This window comes from Arvicola amphibius, chromosome X (assembly GCF_903992535.2).
Source record: "Arvicola amphibius chromosome X, mArvAmp1.2, whole genome shotgun sequence".
Classification (NCBI taxonomy): Eukaryota; Metazoa; Chordata; class Mammalia; order Rodentia; family Cricetidae; genus Arvicola; species Arvicola amphibius.
Window position 1 is genome coordinate 49,071,974 of NC_052065.1, and position 8,051 is coordinate 49,080,024.

At 39.8% G+C, this 8,051-nt stretch overlaps 1 pseudogene; it reads right to left on the reverse strand.

Annotated features, from left to right (window-relative positions):
- Positions 1-2,372: 2,372 nt before the first annotated feature.
- Positions 2,373-7,237, reverse strand: LOC119804240 (annotated as a pseudogene).
- Between the last annotated feature and the right edge of the window lie 814 nt (positions 7,238-8,051).

The window sequence follows — 8,051 nt, forward strand, 5'->3', positions numbered from 1 at the left end:
AGCACAGCAACTCATGTGATAATTTGGCTAAGAAGATATTATAAAATATTACTATCCAGAATGTGACCAAATAAAAGTAAACAAATACCTTTCAGGCAATAAAAAAAAATTAATGTAAATTACCCCAAAGAAAAATTCCAATAGGATTATGTGGGGCAAAAATCACAATGGAAAAAAAAGTTTACCCTTTCAGATTAAAATATGCTACTCATATTCAATTTAGCTAAGGTTTATGATGACTAGCAGACATTAGAAACAATGGAAATACAAGAAAACATCGTGATATTTTGTTTGTACAAATAAAGCTTGCCTGAAGATCAGAGACAAGAGCTAGCCAGTAGCTAACCATAGAGGTCTAGAGGTCTGTTCAGACAGCATATGCCTAGATGGAGAGAGGAAGTAATAAGACAGGAAGAAACAGGAATTCTGTCTCTTTTTCAACTGGGAAGTTGAGAGGTAAGGTGGCAGTGGTTGGGGCCTTAGTCTCTCTGATCTCTCAGTATTTTCCCTTATATCTGACCCTGAGATTTTATTATTAAGACCTATTAGAACTTGTGCTACAAGAAATGAACTATAAGGGAACTATTCTGTCACTCATCAGATGCAGTGAATTAATGACATAAACACACATCATATGGATTGTGTAAATATGTTTTCTGTCTACATTTATTGCCACAGTTTCTCATAGGAGACATAAAAATTTAAAACTAATGACTAGCACATGTCTGCTGAAAGTGAAATTTTGTGATAATTAAGTTATGAATAAAATGACTGTATATTCATATATACTGTGTTGAATTATGGATATATCTGCCACATGTATGCACATTCTACTCCCTTCTTCCATCTTCTCTCTACAGATGAAGCAGTTTAATGAATCCACTATATTTATGTTTAGGCCAGAAGAATGGAAAAATGGAAAGGAATATAATATCTCTATATTTTTGTTCCCAACTTTGCAAATGCACTTATTTTGTTGTGTGTGTCAATGAAAAAAATACCTTTAAAATAGCAGTACCTGACCAACCATTTATTACCTTCCAAAGCATATGTGTTTGAGGGAGAAAACTATAGGCTTTTCACCCAGGCTTGCAAGGTATCCAACTGAAGAATATCTAAGTACTCAGATGCATTATCCACAATTATAACATCAGACAGCTCTAGAACTTGAGTGGTGCATTCTCTGATGCAAACTAGCCACACAACAAAAGTCAAGTGCACTAATGAATAATGTTACTCTTTATTCACAGCTTTTACTAGTGATGCAGAACACATGTGAGGTTTGAGTATGGCTTATCATGCAACTCAATATCCTCCAAGTAAGCAGAAATATGACTTACTAGGGTATCAAAGAATACTTATTCTATTGTAGGCATATTTATTACATTTTAAAAATTTATGTTTGTAAGTACATGAAAAAGAAACATTAAGCTTTGCAAAACGACTCATTTTTCTGAGTGGATAGTTTAAGAATGTTAGAATAATAATAGTGTCATACATTATTCTCAGATGAAAGGATGAGACAAGAAAGCGACAGTCCTTGGCCTTCATCAATTCAGAGTGCATTGTTCAAAGACAAATGATTGCATCTCATTTTCTTTTGCTTATAGAAAATGGTTCCATTATCTTCACATGGCAGAATATGGAGAAATATAAATTTATCCAAAATAAAATGATTTTTAAGTGGCAGCATTAAGATTTAAACTTAAATTTGCCTTACCTAGTAGTGTAGTTTCAGGTAGCAGAGATTACATGAATTGTTTTCAGAAATAATTGTTTCACAGTTTTAAGGGCCTTAAATGTTAACAGACATTGTTCTAACATTATATATATATATATATATATATATATATATATATATATATATTGCCATTTGACATTTTGGCACAGTTAATGAAACTCAGTGTGCTGATTTGATTATGTCTGAAATCCAAGACATATCTCTCTGAAGAATGTTGTTAATGCCGGTGGTTGCAGCACACTTTAATTCCTCTGTCCATCAGGTTAAAAATGCTATAAGACAATATTTTCCCTTTCTGACAATTATATTTAAAGTGCTAATAGAAAAGAAAACTTAGAATCTTAAAGTCAAAGGAATATTGGGTGTCAGATGATACAACTGAAAATTGTGCTAGTAAAGAACAAAGCAAGTTCTGGAGAAATTAAGTGACTAATGAAAGCTCAGTGTTCATGTGAAAGCAATTTGGGGTTTAAATATGCCTGATTTCCACCTTGTTGTATAAGAATGCTTAAGGAATAGCTAATAATCACTGTGCAGACTCAGTTTTCATTACTTTCCTGGATTTTGTTTCATAATTACTTTTTAATGCTGTGTTTTTAAAAGTTTCATGCAATTTTATTTTAATATAAATTTACTTAAATAATTTTGGACTCAGTATGTCCTTGGGTTTTACCCCCTCTTCAAACTGCTCTGGCACAAGGCAGCCAAGTTCACTGCCATTTCCCTATCCAAGAACTAAGAGTTTTCACCAACATTAAAGACTGGTTTTTAGCTTGTAGATCCATTTTATGTTGAACTGGATCCCCCGCCATACAGTTTTCTGTGAAGGAAAGTGAAGAAGCATCTCCCAGTAGCTTTTTTGAGTATAACATATTCTTAATCATTATGGGTTTTAAAACATTCAGATAAAAATGTCCATTGTTGAGCAACCAAACTGAAGGCTCTTTGTCTTTGGAGAGGGGTGGAGTGGGGTATGGGTGGAAGGGAGGGGAGGGAAGGGGGAGGAGATGGAAATCTTGAATAAAAAAAAATGAGAAAAAAAATTAAAAAATGTCCATTGTTTTTTTCAACACTAACAGCAATGACATGAGGTACAACCATAGCTATCATTTAGTAGAGCTTACCATACTGGCACGATGCTGCTCCCTGGTTCATTTTCAGCCAAGATAGCTCTCTCAGTCATGACCAAGGACCAGAAAGCAGAAAACAAGTATCATTTGCTATATTCATCAGACTGCAGGCAGAAAAGTGTTCCTGGCCCTACTAAAGTCTTTCAGAACACCACGAGAAGCCAGAACCTCAAATTTACTTAATGCAGTGACAAAAAGATAAGCCTATTAATGTAGCCACTTTAGCAAACTTTTCTGTGAAGTGAATCCTGGTGTTTTAACCAGTCCCAACAGCAATGCCTCCAGCTGTAAGTTCATAGAACATTGCCATGGTAGTTTTTATTCTTGCCACTGCATATGGGAATTGTTACACAAAAAGTGGAACAGCATCCTGTGTATGAGAGTTCACCCAGGTTTGATGATTTATGCAAACTCTGGATCATGCAGCTTTTGTAGTTTTGGTAACATGACCTTGTGAACTTCCACCACAGCAACAATATGCATGGCTGTAGAAAAAGTGTCACTGCAGTTCTGGTTTATATTAGTGTGATCTTTGGAATGCACTGGCTTCTTTTGCCAAGTTGACCTTTTAAGATCTCGATTTCCCTATTGCTAATGACTTCATTTACAGTTATATTTGTCTGGGTTCTTGATCTACACTGCCATTCCACAAGAGGAAAGTGATTATTTTAAATTGCCTTCAGCTACCTCAGGTGATGCCTTCATTACTGTACTAGAATTTTTGTATAAAACCATAATCCTGATTTACTTCAGTAGCAACAGCAGCTCCTTTAAGGTGCCAAAAGTTTTAATGATTAAAATTGGCATCTGTCCCACCTTCATTCTTAAAGTTCATTGTAAATCTTACTGTCTTGCACCATAATACTTATCAGTTGTGATCTTCAGTTATCTGATGGTATTGTCAGTATGGAAGGAATTTTGGCTTTCCCTTTGAGTAGTGCCAGGGCCCAGCACAGGAGAACACCCATGGTCCCTGAGCCCACAGCTGGAGCTTACCTGCCTGCAGAAGGTGTAAGAGTGTGGTGCTGAGGAATGTGGATAGAAAGCTGAGCCTAAAGCCACATTCCCACATGGATTCATAATGTGTTTTTAAAATTAGTGAGAACCCAGGCAAATATTCTATGAGCAAACATGTGGGATAAGGTAATTGATACCTGAGTAGTAATAAATTAATTTTGAAGTTTAAAAACCATTAAAAGCACTATTCAAATTGTGAGTCATTGCAAAACAGTTAGTTAGCTGTACATAACATCCCATGATGAATCATTTAAATGGGCATGTGGAATTGAAGAGACATGAGAACTATAGTATTTGAGAATCTGAAAACACACAAATATATATTTTAAAGATAAAAAAACAATATAGAGTGTAACAATTAGAGTTGCTACCCATGATGGTACATGGAAGAAAGGAAATGGGAATATATATGAAATGAAGTAAATGCTCATGTGATAAACTGAAATAAAACAAGAGTGAGGCATCTCATAGCTTGTTCATCTGTGAAGTAAATTTGAGGTTCTTGTGTGAGTTCCAAAAGCCAATTACATCATACAAATAACTTTTGGTGTCCCTTAATATTATACATTTTTATTAGAAGGTAATTGTGAGTAGTGAATGAAAGATAGATGGGTAGTATGGTGTAGGATGTGTTGCTTTCATTGGTTGAATAAAGAGACTGTCTTGGTCTTTTGATAAGGCAGAGACTTAGGAAGGCAGATGCCACAACGGTACAGAAAAACTTTAGGATACTGTCCAAGAAACTAGATGTCTCTGTCATTTCTAGAGTTTTGGAAGTTGCTTATAATGTACTTCCTGTTTACTTAGGTAATATTATATCCTTCTGGAGTCTTTGATGGAGTTGAAGAATGGATAGTTATAGTTTTCCTTTGTTATGATAAAAGATAAAATAGATCTAAATATTGTAATTGTAATTCTTGCTTGATACCTGTCATATGTAATTTTACTATGTTAAAGCCTTCCTTTTTGTTTAAACAGAAAAGGGGAATTGGTGTAGGATGCATTGCTTTTATTGGTTGAATAAAGAGACTGCCTTGGCCTTTTGATAGGGCAGAAACTTAGGAAGGCAGGGAAGACAGAAATGGATGCTAGGAGAAAGAGCAGAGTCAGAGAGCTGCCTGCCATGAAGCTGCCAGGTCAGACATGCTGAATCTTTCCCGGTAAGTCACGACCTCATGGTGAACACAGATTATTAGAAATGGGTTAAATTAAGATGTGAGAGTTAGCCAATAAGATGCTAGAAATAATGGGCCAGGCAGTGTTTAAATGAATACAGTTTCTGTGTAGTTATTTCAGATGTAAGGTAGCTGGGTAGCTGGGACAAAAAGCAGGCCCACTCCTCTCTCTTACAACATAGATAGGTAGAGAGACAGAGACGAGAAAGAGAGAGAGAGAGAGAGAGAGAGAGAGAGAGAGAGAGAGAGAGAGAGAATGAGAGAAATCAGCATAAAACTTTTGTTGTAGGCTGGCATTTATAAATTACTCAGTCTCTGATGTTATGTTGTAGAATCAGAACACAATCTCAGACACATGAGGACTTTGATTTCTTAGGGTCCTATGGAAACCTCTAAAGAACTCAAGTGATTACCAAGACTATTGGTTGCTTACCAAAAACTGACTGTAAGGCCCTATTGCTTAAGACAACATTTACATATCTCATTGAACATGGAACAGTTATGCTGGTGCCTAGCTAGAGCCTTTACCATGTCTGGGTCTCTGGTTCTACTGCAGCTGGGGTCTTTGTTGATATCCATAACTCGTGTTGCCACCAAGGCCACAGGGATGTCCATTGTCTAGGCTACCATAATTTTGGTGTCCAAAGTTCATGCTGCCCCAGGAGCCATTTTGATCTGAGTGACCTGTGCTGCTACCAGGGGACATGATTACATATGGGCCTGAATTGTTGCCTAGGGCCGTGTCTGGATATGTGGCATTCCTGTATCCAGGATCTGTGTTGATGTTTATGGCTTCAGTAACCACTGAAGACCATGTAATTGACTGGGGTCTGGTCAGATACGGAGTCCACGGTGTCTGAATACCATGTTGCCACCAGGGCCATGCTAATATGGATGGTTTGGGCTGCCACCCAGGGCCATAGCAAAATCTGAGCTCAGGATGCAGGGTGGGACCATGTCTGGGTCTGTGGCCCTATTGTAGCCAGGGTCTGTCTTGTTGTCTCTGGTTCCTGACACCACTGAAGGCCATGCTGATACCAGAGCTTTGGATCACCACCTAGGGCCATATTTGTGTCTGAGGGCTATGCTGTCACTGGAGCCATGCTGATCAGTGTGGCCTGTCTACTACCTAGGGCCAAGGTGACATCTGAGCAGGGGCTGCTGCTGAGGACCATGTCTGGGTCTGTCATTCTACCACAACTGGGATTTATATTGATGTCTGTAGCCTGTGGTGCCACCAAAGGCCACACAAATGCTTGGGAGTCTAGGCAGCAACTTGTGATCATGTTGGTACCCAAGGGCCATGCCACTACTAGAGCTACACAGTATCTGAGTGGCCTGTGGTGTTACCTTGGGTCATGGTGCTGCTGCCAAGGGCTATGTCTGAGTTCATGGTCCTACTGCAGCTAGGGTCTTTGTTGATGTCTTTAGATCCTGAAACCATCAAAGGGCATGCTGATGTCAGGGGTCTAGGAATCCACATGGATCTAGGTTGGTCTCTGAGGGCTACTCTGCCATGGGGTCATACCAATGAGTGGCCTGCACTGACACCTGGGCCATGATTATATTCAAGCCTGGGCTGCTACCAAGGACCATGTCTGGGTCTGTGGTCCTACTTCAGGCATATTCTGAGTTGATGACCATGGCCCATAGTACCACCAAAGGCCTTATGGATGCCCAAGGTCTGGCCCACAACCTGTGGCCATGTTGGTGTCTAAGGGCTGTGCTGACATCAGGGTGATGTCAGTTATGGTAGCCTGTACTGTCACATGGGTCCATACTGTTGACTAGGTTCAGACTTCTACCATTGACCTTGTATGTGTCTGTGGACTAACAGAAGCTAGGTTCTGGATTGATATCCATGGCTCCTGTTGCCACCACTGGCTGTAAGGATGCCCAGGGTATGGATACTCACCTGAGACCATGATTATGTCTGTGGGCCTGGCTGCCACCAGGGCCACAGTGATCTGGGAGGCCTGTACTGCCACCTGGGCCATGAAGACATCCTGGCCTGAGCTGCTGCCAAGGGCCATGTTTGGGTCCTTGGTTCTGCTATAGCTGGGGGTCTTTGATGATGTCCATGGCCTGTGTTGCCACAGGAGGTCATAGAAAACATACATGTTGAAATCCAAGGACTGTCCTGAGCCAGTTACACCCCTCACCGGTCCTGACATAGGTGACCCCTGCACTTAAGAGAGAAGGTCGCATCCCTCACCACAGCCTAGGAGAGCTAGTTCTGGCCCTCGCCTGAGCTCGCCAATCCCAGTGGCCTGATCTGACCAGCTGAGCTACCTACCACCCAGACCCACATTCTGGCCCTTGGGTTGTTCCCCCCTCATATGTAACTCATATATGACCTGTTGGAGAGCATGAAGGAACTGGTCCTGTGGAATGATAACCACAAGATCTCTATGAGTGTGACAATAGCTGCTTATCTGAGAGGAGTTTTGGTAAGGGTTGAGTATGGATGGTGTACCAGAGGCCTTGAACCAGACCAGTGGCTCATTGAAATGATTTTTTTGTGGATTGGGCTTATTGGACAAGAGGTATACTACTTGACACACCACAGTTCCCAGTACCACTTGGATGAATCAGAAAGACAGAGGGGCAAGGTGGTTTTTATGTGTTTGTTTTTTGTTCTCTTTTGTTTGTTTTTAATTAATTTGAGGGCATTCTTTCGGGAACCATGCTGCAGGTTGAGGGGCAGATATGGAGTGACTTGGAAGTGGGACTGAGGTACATGATGTAAAATTCCCCAAGAACAAATAAAGAATTATGTTTTAAAAAAATTAAAAGGAAAGGAAAGAAAAGAAAAGCTCCTGAGACTAGACAGGCACATGGACCTAAGGGAAAACCAATTGCTACTGATATGCTAAGGGAGCACAGCAATAAAATGACTCCTAATGACATTCTGCTATATGTATAGATCAGTGTCTTTGTCAGGCAGCATTAGCAAAGTTTCCTCCTGCAGGAAATGGGAACTAATAC